General features: G+C 42.4%; 7 non-coding genes across 7 annotated transcripts; all 7 read left to right on the top strand.

Moving 5' to 3' along the window:
* The first annotated feature begins 217 nt into the window (after window positions 1-217).
* Window positions 218-299, top strand: TRNAS-AGA (transfer RNA serine (anticodon AGA)). The gene has a single exon. It is a non-coding gene; the product is annotated as a tRNA-Ser (tRNA).
* Window positions 300-2,002: 1,703 nt separating this feature from the next.
* On the top strand, window positions 2,003-2,084 carry TRNAS-AGA (transfer RNA serine (anticodon AGA)). The gene has a single exon. It is a non-coding gene; the product is annotated as a tRNA-Ser (tRNA).
* A 1,703-nt stretch (window positions 2,085-3,787) lies between these two features.
* On the top strand, window positions 3,788-3,869 carry TRNAS-AGA (transfer RNA serine (anticodon AGA)). Its single transcript has one exon. It is a non-coding gene; the product is annotated as a tRNA-Ser (tRNA).
* Window positions 3,870-4,598: 729 nt separating this feature from the next.
* TRNAQ-CUG (transfer RNA glutamine (anticodon CUG)) lies at window positions 4,599-4,670 on the top strand. The gene has a single exon. It is a non-coding gene; the product is annotated as a tRNA-Gln (tRNA).
* A 1,694-nt stretch (window positions 4,671-6,364) lies between these two features.
* TRNAQ-CUG (transfer RNA glutamine (anticodon CUG)) lies at window positions 6,365-6,436 on the top strand. The gene has a single exon. It is a non-coding gene; the product is annotated as a tRNA-Gln (tRNA).
* Window positions 6,437-7,339: 903 nt separating this feature from the next.
* TRNAS-AGA (transfer RNA serine (anticodon AGA)) lies at window positions 7,340-7,421 on the top strand. Its single transcript has one exon. It is a non-coding gene; the product is annotated as a tRNA-Ser (tRNA).
* Window positions 7,422-10,895: 3,474 nt separating this feature from the next.
* Window positions 10,896-10,977, top strand: TRNAS-AGA (transfer RNA serine (anticodon AGA)). The gene has a single exon. It is a non-coding gene; the product is annotated as a tRNA-Ser (tRNA).
* Window positions 10,978-19,353: the final 8,376 nt, after the last annotated feature.

The raw sequence follows: 19,353 nt of genomic DNA, 5'->3' as shown, positions 1-19,353 counted from the left end.
TAAATCCGCCTTATGAATTTTAATAAACATTGAACTGTAAAAGGTTCCAATTGATGATACCTTTAAATCAGATTTTTACATTTCAGTGAGGCCTGGAATTTTGTTTCCAATTGAAATCTTCCATTTTCTGAAATGTCTTCCAGAAGGATAATCACTGATATTGATCATGGTGCTATAAGAAAAGGTGTGAAACTCATAAGAATGAAACAGTGTCTGAGCAGTTGTGGCCGAGTGGTTAAGGCGATGGACTAGAAATCCATTGGGATCTTCCCGCGTAGGTTCTAATCCTGCCAACTACGTTTAACTTCATGTAACATTTTGACGAATTATCTGAGTAGATCAATTTCCACATTCCCAAGTCTATCCCCCACAGAAATGGTCTGTAATCTATGGATTGTATTTGTAGAACCAGCTTAACAGCATCTGTAGATCTTCTTTTGATTAGTCAGACGGGTGAGATGTCATTTGTGCATCACACCACCAATCAAACAAAGCTCAGAGGGTGCCATCAGGTATGTGGTGCAAATCCTCCTTTTTTCCAGTGAACACAGACCACTGCCGTGGCTGATGGACTGGGATATGAACTTTGATTTGCACCAACTCTACTTGAATTATCTTTCCGATGGAACCTTTTAGCACACCATGAAAAATCTTTAGTGACTTCTGGATGAGCAGAAGTTTTGGAATTTATTTTTTTTCTCACCCTTTTTCCAGCTGATAGATCCAGAACGCTAATTATTAGCCAGATTTCATCAACATTTTAAAACTGTCTTTGTTGTGATATCATGGAACTTTAAGCACACTTGTGGAATAAAAAGGGAGGAGATATTAATTTACCAATGTGTGTTAGATATACATTTGCGGAACAGCTTTAGAACCAGTTTTCATCATAATGCATGAATTCCCAGGTTCCACTCAGATTAGAACTCAGATCACTGGATTAAGAGTGAATTTCTCACATTTCCACTATTTACACATGCTCTTTTACTGTTTTCAAAAGAAAATCCAGCCAGCTTCATTGGTCATGTGGTTCTATGGTGTAATGGTTAGCACTCTGGACTCTGAATCCAATGATATGAGTTCAAATCTCAGTGAAACCTGAGAAATTCTTTGTGCATAGTAGTTTTATTTTTTCTGCTCACACTCAATTTGCCAATGCACATGGTTTACCATAAAAAGAGAAAGTTAAAATCCACATGGCAAAAAGATCTATCTATCAAGAAAGTTTAACTCAAAAGTTAAACTTGACTTCATGAAGCAAAACTCATATCATCTATGTCACATCAAGCAATCGTAGTCTATGACTTGTCCAAATGTTCGCATGACACTTTTCCATGTGGTTGAAACTGACCAGGATTTCAAGCCGAAACGGCCTCAAGAAACGACAGCGATTCTTTTCCGGAATCACCCTTTTTAGTATTTTCCAGCATTTTTGTAAACATAGTTTGGTGATGTTTTTCTGAGTATTGTTTTGGGCATCAAATGAGTTTGCTTAAGTTTCTTTTTTGCTCGCAAAATGCTGTGAACGTCACTCAGGAACCTTCCAGGGGTCTTTCTAACCTACTCATTGACTTGTATAGCAAGTATAAAGCAAGCAAAATATACCTGAAAAATGATATGCTCACTTCTGTTAACCGCTTGGCGTTTTGGGAAACTTAATGAGGTTAAAAGACGCTCAATACCTGATCATATGAACTGCAAGTCTATTGGCATGGAAATGAATCTGTTCAAACTATTGAGCATTTTCAAAGCCTTTTTCAGGAGGTGTTTGTGACAAAGTCACTCTAAATCCGCCTTATGAATTTTAATAAACCTTGAACTGTAAAAGGTTCCAATTGATGATACCTTTAAATCAGATTTTTACATTTCAGTGAGGCCTGGAATTTTGTTTCCAATTGAAATCTTCCATTTTCTGAAATGTCTTCCAGAAGGATAATCACTGATATTGATCATGGTGCTTTAAGAAAAAGTGTGAAACTCATAAGAATGAAACAGTGTCTGAGTAGTTGTGGCCGAGTGGTTAAGGCGATGGACTAGAAATCCATTGGGGTCTTCCTGCGTAGGTTCAAATACTGCCAACTACGTTTAACTTCATGTAACATTTTGACGAATTATCTGAGTAGATCAATTTACACATTCCCAAGTCTATCCCCCACAGAAATGGTCTGTAATCTATGGATTGTATTTGTAGAACCAGCTTAACAGCATCTGTAGATCTTCTTTTGATTAGTCAGCCGGGTGAGATGTCACTTGTGCATCACACCACCAATCAAACAAAGCTCAGAGGGTGCCATCAGGTATGTGGTGCAAATCCTCCTTTTTTCCAGCGAACACAGACCTCTGCCATGGCTGATGGACTGGAATATGAACTTTGATTTGCACCAACTCTACTTGAATTATCTTTCCGATGGAACCTTTTAGCACACCATGAAAAATCTTTAGTGACTTCTGGATGAGCAGAAGTTTTGCAATTTCTTTTTTTCTCACCCTTTTTCCAGCTGATAGATCCAGAACGCTAATTATTAGCCAGATTTCATCAACATTTTAAAACTGTCTTTGTTGTGATATCATGGAACTTTAAGCACACTTGTGGAATAAAAAGGGAGGAGATATTAATTTACCAATGTGTGTTAGATATACATTTGCGGAACAGCTTTAGAACCAGTTTTCATCATAATGCATGAATTCCCAGGTTCCACTGAGATTAGAACTCAGATCACTGGATTAAGAGTGAATTTCTCACATTTCCACTATTTACACAAGCTCTTTTACTGTTTTCAAAAGAAATTCCAGCCAGCTTCATTGGTCATGTGATTCTATGGTGTAATGGTTAGCACTCTAGACTCTGAATCCAGTGACCTGCGTTCAAATCTCAGTGGAACCTGAGAAATTCTTTGTGCATAGCGGTTTTATCTTTTCTGCTCACACTCAATTTGCCAATGCACATTGTTTAACATAAAAAGAGAAAGTTAAAATCCACATGGCAAAAAGATCTATGTATGAATAAAGTTTAACTCAAAAGTTAAACTTGACTTCATGAAGCAAAACTCATATCATCTATGTCACACCAAGCAATCATACTCCATGACTTGTGCCAATGTTCGCATGACACTTTTTCTAGGTGGTTGAAACTGACCAGGATTTCAAGCCGAAACGGCCTCAAGAAACGACAGCGATTCTTTTCCTGAATCACCCTTTTTAGTGTTTTTCAGCATTTTTGTAAACATAGTTTGGTGATGTTTTTCTAAGTATTGTTTTGGGCACCAAATTAGTTTGTTTAAGATTCTTTTTTGCTCGCAAAATGCTGTGAACGTCACTCAGGAACCTTCCAGGGGCCTTTCTAACCTACTCATTGACTTGTTTAGCAAGTATAAAGCAAGCAAAATATACCTGAAAAATGATATGCTCACTTCTGTTAACCGCTTGGCGTTTTGGGAAACTTAATGAGGTTAAAAGACGCTCAATACCTGATCATATGAACAGCAAGTCTTTTTGCATGGAAATGAATCTGTTCAAACTATTGAGCATTTTCAAAGCCTTTTTCAGGAGGTGTTTGGAACAAAGTCACTCTAAATCCGCCTAATGAATTTTAATAAACCTTGAACTGTAAAAGGTTCCAATTGATGATACCTTTAAATCAGATTTTTACATTTCAGTGAGGCCTGGAATTTTGTTTCCAATTGAAATCTTCCATTTTCTGAAATGTCTTCCAGAAGGATAATCACTGATATTGATCATGGTGCTATAAGAAAAGGTGTGAAACTCATAAGAGTGAGACAGTGTCTGAGTAGTTGTGGCCGAGTGGTTAAGGCGATGGACTAGAAATCCATTGGGGTCTTCCCGCGTAGGTTCAAATCCTGTCTACTACGTTTAACTTCATGTAACATTTTGACGAATTATCTGAGTAGATCAATTTACACATTCCCAAGTCTATCTCCCACAGAAAAGGTCTGTTATCTATGGATTGTATTTGCAGAACCAGCTTAACAGCATCTGTAGATCTTCTTTTGATTAGTCAGCCGGGTGAGATGTCACTTGTGCATCACACCACCAATCAAACAAAGCTCAGAGGGTGCCATCAGGTATGTGGTGCAAATCCTCCTTTTTTCCAGCCAACACAGACCACTGCCGTGTCTGATGGACTGGGATATGAACTTTGATTTGCACCAACTCTACTTGAATTATCTTTCCGATGGAACCTTTTAGCACACCATGAAAAATCTTTAGTGACTTCTGGATGAGCAGAAGTTTTGGAATTTATTTTTTTTCTCACCCTTTTTCCAGCTGATAGATCCAGAACGCTAATTATTAGCCAGATTTCATCAACATTTTAAAACTGTCTTTGTTGTGATATCATGGAACTTTAAGCACACTTGTGGAATAAAAAGGGAGGAGATATTAATTTACCAATGTGTGTTAGATATACATTTGCGGAACAGCTTTAGAACCAGTTTTCATCATAATGCATGAATTCCCAGGTTCCACTGAGATTAGAACTCAGATCACTGGATTAAGAGTGAATTTCTCACATTTCCACTATTTACACATGCTCTTTTACTGTTTTCAAAAGAAAATCCAGCCAGCTTCGTTGGTCATGTGGTTCTATGGTGTAATGGTTAGCACTCTGGACTCTGAATCCAGTGATCTGAGTTCAAGTCTCAGTGGAACCTGTGAAATTCTTTGTGCATAGCGGTTTTATCTTTTCTGCTCACACTCAATTTGCCAATGCACATGGTTTAAAAGAGAAAGTTAAAATCCACATGGCAAAAAGATCTATCTATGAATAAAGTTTAACTCAAAAGTTAAACTTGACTTCATGAAGCAAAACTCATATCATCTATGTCACACCAAGCAATCGTACTCTATGACTTGTGCCAATGTTCGCATGACACTTTTTCCAGGCGGTTGAAACTGACCAGGATTTCAAGCCGAAACAGCCTCAAGAAACGACAGCGATTCTTTTCCGGAATCACCCTTTTTAGTGTTTTCCAGCATTTTTGTAAACATAGTTTGGTGATGTTTTTCTAAGTATTGTTTTGGGCATCAAATTAGTTTGTTTAAGTTTCTTTTTTGCTCGCAAAATGCTGTGAACGTCACTCAGGAACCTTCCAGGGGTCTTTCTAACCTACTCATTGACTTGTATAGCAAGTATAAAGCAAGCAAAATATACCTGAAAAATGATATGCTCACTTCTGTTAACCGCTTGGCGTTTTGGGAAACTTAATGAGGTTAAAAGACACTCAATACCTGATCATATGAACAGCAAGTCTTTTTGCATGGAAATGAATCTGTTCAAACTATTGAGCATTTTCAAAGCCTTTTTCAGGAGGTGTTTGGAACAAAGTCACTCTAAATCCACCTTATGAATTTTAATAAACCTTGAACTGTAAAAGGTTCCAATTGATGATACCTTTAAATCAGATTTTTACATTTCAGTGAGGCCTGGAATTTTGTTTCCAATTGAAATCTTCCATTTTCTGAAATGTCTTCCAGAAGGATAATCACTGATATTGATCATGGTGCTATAAGAAAAGGTGTGAAACTCATAAGAATGAAACAGTGTCCGAGTGTTTAAGGCGAAGGACTAGAAATCCATTGGGGTCTTCCAACGTAGGTTCAAATCCTGCCAACTACGTTTAACTTCATGTAACATTTTGACTAATTATCTGAGTAGATCAATTTTCACATTCCCAAGTCTATCCCCCACAGAAATGGTCTGTAATCTATGGATTGTATTTGTAGAACCAGTTTAACAGCATCTGTAGATCTTCTTTTGATTAATCAGTCGGGTGAGATGTCACTTGTGCATCACACCACCAATCAAACAAAGCTCAGAGGGTGCCATCAGGCATGTGGTGCAAATCCTCCTTTTTTCCAGCGAACACAGACCACTGCCGAGTCTGATGGACTGGGATATGAACTTTGATTTGCACCAACTCTACTTGAATTATCTTTCCGATGGAACCTTTTAGCACACCATGAAAAATCTTTAGTGACTTCTGGATGAGCAGAAGTTTTGGAATTTATTTTTTTTCTCACCCTTTTTCCAGCTGATAGATCCAGAACGCTAATTATTAGCCAGATTTCATCAACATTTTAAAACTGTCTTTGTTGTGATATCATGGAACTTTAAGCACACTTGTGGAATAAAAAGGGAGGAGATATTAATTTACCAATGTGTGTTAGATATACATTTGCGGAACAGCTTTAGAACCAGTTTTCATCATAATGCATGAATTCCCAGGTTCCACTGAGATTAGAACTCAGATCACTGGATTAAGAGTGAATTTCTCACATTTCCACTATTTACACATGCTCTTTTACTGTTTTCAAAAGAAAATCCAGCCAGCTTCATTGGTCATGTGGTTCTATGGTGTAATGGTTAGCACTCTGGACTCTGAATCCAGTGATCTGAGTTCAAGTCTCAGTGGAACCTGTGAAATTCTTTGTGCATAGCGGTTTTATCTTTTCTGCTCACACTCAATTTGCCAATGCATATGGTTTAACATAAAAAGAGAAAGTTAAAATCCACATGGCAAAAAGATCTATCTATGAATAAAGTTTAACTCAAAAGTTAAACTTGACTTCATGAAGCAAAACTCATATCATCTATGTCACACCAAGCAATCGTACTCTATGACTTGTGCCAATGTTCGCATGACACTTTTTCCAGGTGGTTGAAACTGACCAGGATTTCAAGCCGAAACAGCCTCAAGAAACGACAGCGATTCTTTTCCGGAATCACCCTTTTTAGTATTTTCCAGCATTTTTGTAAACATAGTTTGGTGATGTTTTTCTGAGTATTGTTTTGGGCATCAAATGAGTTTGCTTAAGTTTCTTTTTTGCTCGCAAAATGCTGTGAACGTCACTCAGGAACCTTCCAGGGGTCTTTCTAACCTACTCATTGACTTGTATAGCAAGTATAAAGCAAGCAAAATATACCTGAAAAATGATATGCTCACTTCTGTTAACCGCTTGGCGTTTTGGGAAACTTAATGAGGTTAAAAGACGCTCAATACCTGATCATATGAACTGCAAGTCTATTGGCATGGAAATGAATCTGTTCAAACTATTGAGCATTTTCAAAGCCTTTTTCAGGAGGTGTTTGTGACAAAGTCACTCTAAATCCGCCTTATGAATTTTAATAAACCTTGAACTGTAAAAGGTTCCAATTGATGATACCTTTAAATCAGATTTTTACATTTCAGTGAGGCCTAGAATTTTGTTTCCAATTGAAATCTTCCATTTTCTGAAATGTCTTCCAGAAGGATAATCACTGATATTGATCATGGTGCTTTAAGAAAAAGTGTGAAACTCATAAGAATGAAACAGTGTCTGAGTAGTTGTGGCCGAGTGGTTAAGGCGATGGACTAGAAATCCATTGGGGTCTTCCTGCGTAGGTTCAAATACTGCCAACTACGTTTAACTTCATGTAACATTTTGACGAATTATCTGAGTAGATCAATTTACACATTCCCAAGTCTATCCCCCACAGAAATGGTCTGTAATCTATGGATTGTATTTGTAGAACCAGCTTAACAGCATCTGTAGATCTTCTTTTGATTAGTCAGCCGGGTGAGATGTCACTTGTGCATCACACCACCAATCAAACAAAGCTCAGAGGGTGCCATCAGGTATGTGGTGCAAATCCTCCTTTTTTCCAGCGAACACAGACCTCTGCCATGGCTGATGGACTGGAATATGAACTTTGATTTGCACCAACTCTACTTGAATTATCTTTCCGATGGAACCTTTTAGCACACCATGAAAAATCTTTAGTGACTTCTGGATGAGCAGAAGTTTTGCAGTTTCTTTTTTTCTCACCCTTTTTCCAGCTGATAGATCCAGAACGCTAATTATTAGCCAGATTTCATCAACATTTTAAAACTGTCTTTGTTGTGATATCATGGAACTTTAAGCACACTTGTGGAATAAAAAGGGAGGAGATATTAATTTACCAATGTGTGTTAGATATACATTTGCGGAACAGCTTTAGAACCAGTTTTCATCATAATGCATGAATTCCCAGGTTCCACTGAGATTAGAACTCAGATCACTGGATTAAGAGTGAATTTCTCACATTTCCACTATTTACACAAGCTCTTTTACTGTTTTCAAAAGAAAATCCAGCCAGCTTCATTGGTCATGTGATTCTATGGTGTAATGGTTAGCACTCTAGACTCTGAATCCAGTGACCTCCGTTCAAATCTCAGTGGAACCTGAGAAATTCTTTGTGCATAGCGGTTTTATCTTTTCTGCTCACACTCAATTTGCCAATGCACATGGTTTAACATAAAAAGAGAAAGTTAAAATCCACATGGCAAAAAGATCTATCTATGAATAAAGTTTAACTCAAAAGTTAAACTTGACTTCATGAAGCAAAACTCATATCATCTATGTCACACCAAGCAATCATACTCCATGACTTGTGCCAATGTTCGCATGACACTTTTTCTAGGTGGTTGAAACTGACCAGGATTTCAAGCCGAAACGGCCTCAAGAAACGACAGCGATTCTTTTCCTGAATCACCCTTTTTAGTGTTTTCCAGCATTTTTGTAAACATAGTTTGGTGATGTTTTTCTAAGTATTGTTTTGGGCATCAAATTAGTTTGTTTAAGTTTCTTTTTTGCTCGCAAAATGCTGTGAACGTCACTCAGGAACCTTCCAGGGGTCTTTCTAACCTACTCATTGACTTGTTTAGCAAGTATAAAGCAAGCAAAATATACCTGAAAAATGATATGCTCACTTCTGTTAACCGCTTGGCGTTTTGGGAAACTTAATGAGGTTAAAAGACGCTCAATACCTGATCATATGAACAGCAAGTCTTTTTGCATGGAAATGAATCTGTTCAAACTATTGAGCATTTTCAAAGCCTTTTTCAGGAGGTGTTTGGAACAAAGTCACTCTAAATCCGCCTTATGAATTTTAATAAACCTTGAACTGTAAAAGGTTCCAATTGATGATACCTTTAAATCAGATTTTTACATTTCAGTGAGGCCTGGAATTTTGTTTCCAATTGAAATCTTCCATTTTCTGAAATGTCTTCCAGAAGGATAATCACTGATATTGATCATGGTGCTATAAGAAAAGGTGTGAAACTCATAAGAATGAAACAGTGTCCGAGTGGTTAAGGCGAAGGACTAGAAATCCATTGGGGTCTTCCCGCATAAGTTCAAATCCTGCCAACTATGTTTAACTTCATGTAACATTTTGACAAATTATCTGAGTAGATCAATTTCCACATTCCCAAGTCTATCCCCCACAGAAATGGTCTGTAATCTATGGATTGTATTTGTAGAACCAGCTTAACAGCATCTGTAGATCTTCTTTTGATTAGTCAGCCGGGTGAGATGTCAATTGTGCATCACACCACCAATCAAACAAAGCTCAGAGGGTGCCATCAGGTATGGGGTGCAAATCCTCCTTTTTTCCAGCGAACACAGACCACTGCCGTGGCTGATGGACTGGGATATGAACTTTGATTTGCACCAACTCTAATTGAATTATCTTTCCGATGGAACCTTTTAGCACACCATGAAAAATCTTTAGTGACTTCTGGATGAGCAGAAGTTTTGCAATTTCTTTTTTTCTCACCCTTTTTCCAGCTGATAGATCCAGCACGCTAATTATTAGCCAGATTTCATCAACATTTTAAAACTGTCCTTGTTGTGATATCATGGAACTTTAAGCACACTTGTGGAATAAAAAGGGAGGAGATATTAATTTACCAATGTGTGTTAGATATACATTTGCGGAACAGCTTTAGAACCAGTTTTCATCATAATGCATGAATTCCCAGGTTCCACTGAGATTAGAACTCAGATCACTGGATTAAGAGTGAATTTCTCACATTTCCACTATTTACACATGCTCTTTTACTGTTTTCAAAAGAAAATCCAGCCAGCTTCATTGGTCATGTGGTTCAATGGTGTAATGGTTAGCACTCTCGACTCTGAATCCAACGATATGAGTTCAAATCTCAGTGGAACCTGAGAAATTCTTTGTGCATAGCAGTTTTATCTTTTCTGCTCACACTCAATTTGCCAATGCACATGGTTTAACATAAAAAGAGAAAGTTAAAATCCACATGGTAAAAAGATCTATCTATCAAGAAAGTTTAACTCAAAAGTTAAACTTGACTTCATGAAGCAAAACTCATATCATCTATGTCACATCAAGCAATCGTAGTCTATGACTTGTCCAAATGTTCGCATGACACTTTTTCCATGTGGTTGAAACTGACCAGGATTTCAAGCCGAAACGGCCTCAAGAAACGACAGCGATTCTTTTCCTGAATCACCCTTTTTAGTATTTTCCAGCATTTTTGTAAACATAGTTTGGTGATGTTTTTCTAAGTATTGTTTTGGGCATCAAATGAATTTGCTTAAGTTTCTTTTTTGCTCGCAAAATGCTGTGAACGTCACTCAGGAACCTTCCAGGGGTCTTTCTAACCTACTCATTGACTTGCATAGCAAGTATAAAGCAAGCAAAATATACCTGAAAAATGATATGCTCACTTCTGTTAACCGCTTGGCGTTTTGGGAAACTTATTGAGGTTAAAAGACGCTCAATACCTGATCATATGAACTGCAAGTCTATTGGCATGGAAATGAATCTGTTCAAACTATTGAGCATTTTCAAAGCCTTTTTCAGGAGGTGTTTGTGACAAAGTCACTCTAAATCCGCCTTATGAATTTTCATAAACCTTGAACTGTAAAAGGTTCCAATTGATGATACCTTTAAATCAGATTTTTACATTTCAGTGAGGCCTGGAATTTTGTTTCCAATTGAAATCTTCCATTTTCTGAAATGTCTTCCAGAAGGATAATCACTGATATTTATCATGGTGCTATAAGAAAAAGTGTGAAACTCATAAGAATGAAACAGTGTCTGAGTAGTTGTGGCCGAGTGGTTAAGGCGATGGACTAGAAATCCATTGGGGTCTTCCCGCATAAGTTCAAGTCCTGCCAACTACGTTTAACTTCATGTAACATTTTGACGAATTATCTGAGTAGATCAAATTCCACATTCCCAAGTCTATCCCCCACAGAAATGGTCTGTAATCTATGGATTGTATTTGTAGAACCAGCTTAACAGCATCTGTAGATCTTCTTTTGATTAGTCAGCCGGGTGAGATGTCAATTGTGCATCACACCACCAATCAAACAAAGCTCAGAGGGTGCCATCAGGTATGTGGTGCAAATCCTCCTTTTTTCCAGCGAACACAGACCACTGCCGTGGCTGATGGACTGGGATATGAACTTTGATTTGCACCAACTCTAATTGAATTATCTTTCCGATGGAACCTTTTATCACACCATGAAAAATCTTTAGTGACTTCTGGATGAGCAGAAGTTTTGCAATTTCTTTTTTTCTCACCCTTTTTCCAGCTGATAGATCCAGCCCGCTAATTATTAGCCAGATTTCATCAACATTTTAAAACTGTCCTTGTTGTGATATCATGGAACTTTAAGCACACTTGTGGAATAAAAAGGGAGGAGATATTAATTTAGCAATATGTGTTAGATATACATTTGCGGAACAGCTTTAGAACCAGTTTTCATCATAATGCATGAATTCCCAGGTTCCACTGAGATTAGAACTCAGATCACTGGATTAAGAGTGAATTTCTCACATTTCCACTATTTACACATGCTCTTTTACTGTTTTCAAAAGAAAATCCAGCCAGCTTCATTGGTCATGAGTAGTGTTGAGCCACCCCCGTAGTGTTCGAGTTCGGTTCGGTTCGTCGAACACCCGTGTGTTCGCCGAACTGTTCGTCGAACTGTTCGTCGAACACCTTCGAACACCGTTAAAACCAATGGCAGGCAAACAAAAACACATAGAAACACATAGAAAACACCTTCAAAGGTGTCCAAAAGCTGACAAACTGCTCAGAAGACATAACTAACACATGGAAAAGTGACAAGTACATATAGTCATGCGAAAATAAAAGAGGTGGAAGAGTAAAAGGAGGGGGAGACACAGATATAGGCATGTCATGCCCTTCTAAAATCCAAAAAGTGAGAAGCCGACACGGCCAGTCCGCTCCTGCCCGTGCCACCTCCATGTCGCCGGGTTTGTGCCAGAGCCGCGGTGAACCCTGACGGCCAGCCCCCCTCTCCCAATACTGGTGCCTGTCCGCTGGTGGGTCGAGCGAGCCCCCCTGTGGTGGACGCAGCTCTAAGCTTTTTAATTTAAATTGTCTCTCTAATTTGAATGAATACACTTTAAATCCATTTACAAGGATCTATTGGAGGGCAAGTCTCATGCCAGCAGCCGCGGTAATTCCAGCTCCAGTAGCGTCCACTAAAGCTGCTGCAGTTAAAAAGCTTTTATAAGGATCGAGCTCGGCTGTCCACCGCAAGGCATCCTACTGCCAGTCCCAGCCCCTATGCCTTGGGGTGCCTCCTGATGCTCTTCACTAAGTATCCCATGGTCCCGAAGCATTTCCTTTGAAAAAATTAAGTGTCTAAACTACAGGTGGTGCAGCTTGCTTAACAGCCGGGATAATCCGCTTACTAGCAGACACTGCTACTAGGCACAAAGTATTTCCTGGGCTAGATGCAGTTAAAAATTTGTAATTAGATACTCTCGTTGGATGCTGAGAAAGCATTCCATAGAGTCTCCTGGCACGCCATATATGATTCTCTTAAAAAGCTTGGGGTAGGGGTCTAGGGGACCCTTTTATAGCCAAAATCACGGCCCTGTATCGCAATACGTCACCTAGGCTGAAGATAAATGGAACTGTAGCACCCTGAGGGCTCGGTTGCTAAAGACGTATTGCACCTCACCCAGAGGTGTGATATCTCACTCTCAGGTAAGGATGGAGTGTGGATCAGGACCCGACACCTGCATGCATTACACCACATTGCCGTGGGGCATTGCGGCCAATATGCCCCTGAGATGGGCACGACAGTCCCTGTCCCTGGCTGGAGTGGGGGGAGGGAACACTGAGGAAGGGGAACCCTGTAGTGCAGGAGCAGGGAGGAAGCAGTTCCTGGGTGCATTGAGAAGGGAGTATAAAAGGTGGCCACCATCTTAGTTCAGTGCAGAGAAGTCTGAGCAGAAGTGGCAGGGAGCAGGGGCTCTGCATGAGCTCTGCTCCGGAGGCGGGCCTAGTAACAGAGGCCCAGGCCTGGAAGAGGGAGAAGGAAGGAAGAGGAGCGGAGAAGGCTCCAGGAACGAGGAATGAAGGGATCCCAGGGGTGCGGACGGGCGAGTCGCCACCGCACGCCCGAATCCACCTGCGTGGAGGGGTCAGGCCAAAGGGGGAGACCGGTCCCCGAACTAGTGGAGGCAGGAAACGACCCTCAGCTAGAAACCGGAGGCTCTGACATTTTATGTGGCGCAGCCCCTCGCTACACCCGCTAGGAAGGCACCACATAGGGTCAGGGAAACTGGCGCCAAGTTTACCAAGAAGAGGCCCGAGGCAGCCGGACAGAAGTGTTGGTAAGAAAGGCCAGACAAAGGACACACAAAGGGGGTCCTGTGAAGTGCTCCAAAGTTATCTGGGAGTTGTCTGAGCCCCTCACCTGGTGAGCACAGTACGACGTGGGCAGCCGTTACCTGCAGACGTGGTCTGGATAATAAGAACTGTGAGTAAAGGCCCTGAACTGCATCACTGACTCCGTGTCGTTACTGCTGCTGCCCTGCACCATCACCCCCATCCTCCGCATACACTGCCCTGAGGCTATACTCCTCCCGTGGGGAGTTATGCTACGCTCTGCTGCACCCACAACACCAGCCTCAGTGGTCTGCCCTGTAGCGGCGGTTCACTCTGACCGCAATCCACGGGTGGCGTAGTCGGACATTTAAACATGAAAACCACATAAATAGTTCCGCCACTGGTTTGACCGCCCTGAGCCACGGAACTGGGTTGCCGCCACGAAGACTACAACCACCAGCATCCACCAAAAAGGGTCCGGCTCCGGGTGTCCCAAGGCCCAGGGGGTGCGTCAGAACATTTTCATCACCTTTCACAATCACCAATGGGACAAGGCAGTGATGTCCTCTGTCCCCTCTCTTATACATCCTAGTGACGGAGCACCTGCTCTCATCAATTCGCCATAACCCCAATATTAGGTGGATTGAGGTGGGAGGCACCGAGTACAAGTGCTCTCTATTTGCTGATGATGTCCTAGTATATATCACTCAATCACATATATCCATCCATGCTGTTATGGCTGAAATAGATCACTTTGTTACATGGTCAAATTTTAAAATCAATGCAGCGAAGTCTGAGGCCCTCGATGTCTCCCTCCCCAAATCCATATAGGATTCCATCCAGTCCAACTTTCCCTTTGCCTCGCCCTCACAGGGTATCAAATACTTAGGAATTCCTATTCATAGAGACCTCTCCCATCTATGTTATCTTAATTTTGGGCCCTTTATTGAACAACTCCATACAGACCACGGTTGGCAAGTTAGAACTGTAAGATTCACTACGTGAACCACTGGTGTTTTGTGGAAAAGCACATGTACACTGCGTTCCAAATTATTATACAAAAAGTGTTTAGGAGTGATAAGGGAAGAATTTGTTTGTTTGTCAGTTAAACTCATTGATGGTGATGTGTGTCAGGGCTCTTTATATCACTGTAAGCAATTGCAGACACCTGTGCTAATTAGTTTGGCAGGTGTGTCCAATGAAAGGCAAGACTACTTAAGAAGGCTCTCTCACATTATTAAGCAGCCTACATTTTCTGCCAAAATGGGAAAGAAAAAGGATGTGTCGGCTGCTGAGAAGCAACAAATTGTGGAGTGTTTAGGTCAAGGCATGACTACAATCAACATTGTGCGATGATCAGGATGAAGTGTCCTGGCAATCAAGAAGTATGTAGCTGATTCACAGTACACACGTGTGCGTGCTGATAAGGTCAAATTGAGGACTCTTTCCTACAGGCAATTACGTCAGGTTGAAAGAGCAGCGGCAAAAAAGCCTTGTCATAGCAGCAGACAAGTTTTTGAAGCTGCTTGTGCCTCCAACGTCCCCCGAACAACAAGATGCAGGGTCCTTCAGAGGTTTGCAGCTGTGCATGCGCCATCCTGTCGACCTCCTCTATCCACTTCACACAAGCAGAAACGGCTCCAGTGGGCCAAACATTACATGAAGACTGATTTCAAAACTGTTTTGTTCACGGATGAGTGCCGTGCAGCGCTCGATGGTCCAGATGGATGGAGTGGAGGATGGCTGGTTGATGGACACCCCACGCAAACACGGCTACAGCGCCAACAAGGAGGAGGTGGAGTAATGTTTTGGGCTGGAATCATGGGGAGAGAGATTGTCGGCCCCTTTAGGATCCCTGAAGGCGCTAAAGATGAACTTCATAATGTATGTGGATTTTCTCAAACAGCACTTCCTGCCATGGTTCAAGAAGAAGAACAGTGTATTTCACAGCAAGATCATTTTTCTGCATGATAATGCACCATCTCATGCTGCACATAAAACATCTGCATCTCTGGCTGATATGGGCATAAAAGGGGACAAACTTATGGTGTGACCCCCATGCTCCCCTGACCTCTACCCCATTCAGAACCTTTGGAGCATCATTAAAAGGAGTGTCTATGATGGCGGGAGGCAGTTCACATCTAAGCAACAGCTCTGGGAGGGTATTCTGTCCTCATGCAAAACAATTGAAGCAGAAACCATCCAAAACCTGACAAATTCAATGGACGAGAGAGTTCAGAAGCTCCTTTCGAACAAGGGGTCCTATGTGAAAATGTAACATCACCTAGAATAAAGTTTTGAGTTGAAAACTGTTTGATTTCAGTTTCTAACAACCTGCTAATGCTTATAATTTCAAAAATGACCATTTTTTTGGTCTTTATTAAAATGAAAAGGTTGATCGAAAAGTTTGGGGGATCTAAGAGTGTGGCAACCCAGTAGTCATGATCACTTCGAATTCTGACAATATGAGGGTCATGCTGCAGGTAGTGCAGCAAGAAGGCACTTATGTGCCTTGCGCATCTCGGAGCCCCAAAATTATTTTCCGGGCTAGATGCAGCTAAAAATTATTTTTAATTTTAAATCTGGTGAAGCTTTAGTATAGATGGCCTAATAGGATCAGTGCTGCACACTGCTACAAAGCCCAAATTTTTTCCAGTCAAGATACAGATAAACATGATTAGTAATTTGAAAGCTTAAAACGGTTGGTAGGGTGATTTTAACCAATCACCAAGCTTTTACTCTCCCCAGGATGACACAGGGGTAGAAAAGTCGTTTCGGATCCATGATTTGTTCATCTTTATGAACGTGAGTCTGTCTATATTATCAGTGGAGAGCCGCGTGCGCTTATCTGTCAGCACACCACCAGCAGCGCTGAACACACGTTCAGACAGAACGCTGGCTGCGGGGCATGACAAGATCTCCAAGGCGTAAGTGGCTAGCTCCGGCCATTTATCCAGATTGGAAGCCCAAAAAGAGCAAGGGTCCAGTGACACAGTCGTGGCTTCAATGTTTACTTGGAGATACTCCTGTACCATCGTCTCTAGGCGTTGACTATGTGTCAGACTTCTTGTCTCCTGTGGCCTTGCAAAGGATGGGCTAAAAAAGTGGTGAAATGATTCGGCAAAATTGATGTTACCAGCAGATACTGTGGTTCTGTTACGGTTTGAGTGCTGAACACTTGACGGTCCCACGGTTGGCAAGTTGGAACTGTGATATTCACTACGTGCACCACTGGTATTTTGTGGAAAAGCACATGTAAGATTCTGCAACAGTCTCTGCTGATACTCCTGCATGCGTGCATCCCTTTCTATGGCAGGAATAATTTCTGCAAATTTACTTTTGTACCGGGGATCTAACAGTGTGGCAACCCAGTAGTCAGGATTATTTCTAATTCTCACAATTCGAGGGTCATGTTGCAGGTAGTGCAGCAAGAAGGCACTCATGTGTGTTGCGCATCCAGGAGCACCAAGTCCCTGTTGTGTTGGTGGCGAGGTAACAATCATGCTTCCTTCCTCTGTCCTCTCCCCCCAACCTCGCACAACAGAAATGTGATCAAGGTCTCCCTCATCTGATGAGTCTTCCATCAGTTTGTCCTCCACTTCTTCCTGGGCTCCTGCACCTTCCTCACTAGTTTGGCTGCTACCATGCGCCCTGGTAAAATCATCTCCCCCACCCTCACATGCCTGCAGCCCTGGTGCTGCCGACCGTCTGGACCTTGCAGATGTTAGCCCTTCCGCATACAACTCCTCCTCCTCTACTTCCTCCACCTCCTCTTGTGCCACCACCTGACTCCGAATTCTGTTTAACATGTGCTCCAGCATGTAAATCACCGGAATAGTCATGCTGATAATGGCATCGTCAGCACTAAACATCTTCGTCGCCATTTCAAAACTGTGCAGAAGGGTGCATAGGTCCCTGATCTGAGACCACTCCTCCAGCGTGATTTGCCCCACCTCTGAATCTCGTTGGCCCAGGCTATACGTCAGAACGTATTGCACCAGGACTTGTCGGTGCTGCCACAGTCGCTGCAACATGTGCAGAGTTGAATTCCACCGGGTAGGCACATCGCATTTTAGCCGGTGAAGTGGCAGGCCCAACGACTTCTGTAGAGATGTAAGTCGCTGAGCTGCGGGATGCGAACGGCGGAAGTGAGCACACAGTGACCGTGCCCTCTGCAGAAGGCCATCTAGTCTGGGATAGTGGGCTAAAAATTGCTGGACAACCAGGTTCAACACGTGAGCCATACAAGGCACGTGTGTGACATTGCCCCGGCGAAGGGCCGCACCCAGGTTTGCAGCATTGTCGCACACGGCCTTCCCTGGTTTCAGGTCCAGTGGAGACAACCATTCATGAAATTGGTTCTCCAGAGCTGACCACAACTCCTCAGCTGTGTGACTCACATTTCCCAGACATTTCAATGTAAAAACCGCCTGATGACGTTGAGCCCTACTGCCAGCATAGTAAGGAGGTGTGCAGGATCCCTTCTGCGCAGTTAGAAAGCTTGTGGCATGACCAGACAGGCTTTGGGTGCAGGTGGAAGACCGAGAGGAGGTTGAGGAGGCAGAAGCAGTGGAGGAACTTTGACATAAAGAGGATTGACGCACAACTCGTGGGGACGGCAAGACTTGGACAGCAGCCCCTTGTCCTGCTGTCACCATAGTTACCCAGTGCCCAGTCAGCGACATGTAACGCCCCTGTCCATGCCTACTCGTCCAAGTGTCTGTGGTGAAATGCACCCTGTCACACACAGAGTTTCTCAAAGAAGCGGTGATGTTGTGTGCGACATGCTGGTGGAGCGCAGGCACACCTTTCTTTGAGAAGTAGTGCCGACTGGGCATCTGGTACTGGGGCACTACGACGGACATAAGGTCTCGAAAATCCTCTGTGTCCACCAGGCGGAAAGGCAGCATTTCTGTAGCCAAGAGCTTGCAGATGGTGAAATTCAACCTCTTAGCTTTCTCATGGCTAGGAGGAAATGGTCTTTTACTTGTCCACATCTGAGGGACCGAGGGCTGGCTATTGTGCTTAGACGGGGTTGATAAGGGTGTCCCCGGCAAACTGCCGGTCTGTGAGGAAGATGCAGGCGGACATGTTAGGTTGCCTTGATCCAAAGGTGGTGCTATCGATGTCGGACAGCGCTCAACACCAGCTGGTGTTACCACCTCCAAAGAAAATGATGACCTGCCAATCACACTGGCTGTTGCGGGTAAAGAGGTGGCAGGTCTGCGCCCCAAAACAGGTGTGACTGCTGTCCCCCCAGTCACAGAGGATGAAGAGGCCGCGGATGCACAAGATATGGCAGACGGTGATTGGCCCGGCCGGCTAGGCCGCATTGTAGCACACTGAGCTTCCCACTGCAACTTATGCTTCATGTCCATGTGCCGGTTCATGCATGAAGTACTCAAACTATGTATTTTTTGGCCTCTACTTAGCTTTTGCTGACAAATGTTACAGATAACACGAGTTGGGTCATCTTTATCGATCTGAAAAAATGCCCAGGCTATGCAAGGCTTAGCACCCATGCGACCTGAAGAGCCACCACGACTTGTGGTGGGAGGCAGAGTTGTGTTTGAGGATGCAGTTGTTGACGTGCTTCCAGTACTACGTCTCTGTCCAGGAAGGCGCAACCTGACCTCGTCGTCACTAGCATCTTCCTCCACCTCCTCTGCTGACCTCATCTCTTGGCTGACTGTGGGTTGACAGTAAGTGGGATCTCCGACCTCATCATCATCACCCTGTGCGTTATCACACCCGTCGTCCTCAGAGCCAACCTGTTCCTGCCCTGACAAAAAACTAAAGTTGTCGCTCCAATCAGATATTTGAGTCTTATCATCGTCTTCCTCATTGTCTCCACCAACAGGAGTTACAGTTTGGGAATGAGGGTCTACATTATGGTCAGAACCTT

Source organism: Phyllobates terribilis, unplaced genomic scaffold (assembly GCF_046119375.1).
Source record: "Phyllobates terribilis strain yellow unplaced genomic scaffold, ASM4611937v1 Scaffold_13__5_contigs__length_258822181, whole genome shotgun sequence".
Lineage (NCBI taxonomy): Eukaryota > Metazoa > Chordata > Amphibia > Anura > Dendrobatidae > Phyllobates > Phyllobates terribilis.
This window is presented reverse-complemented; position numbering and strand designations above follow the sequence as displayed.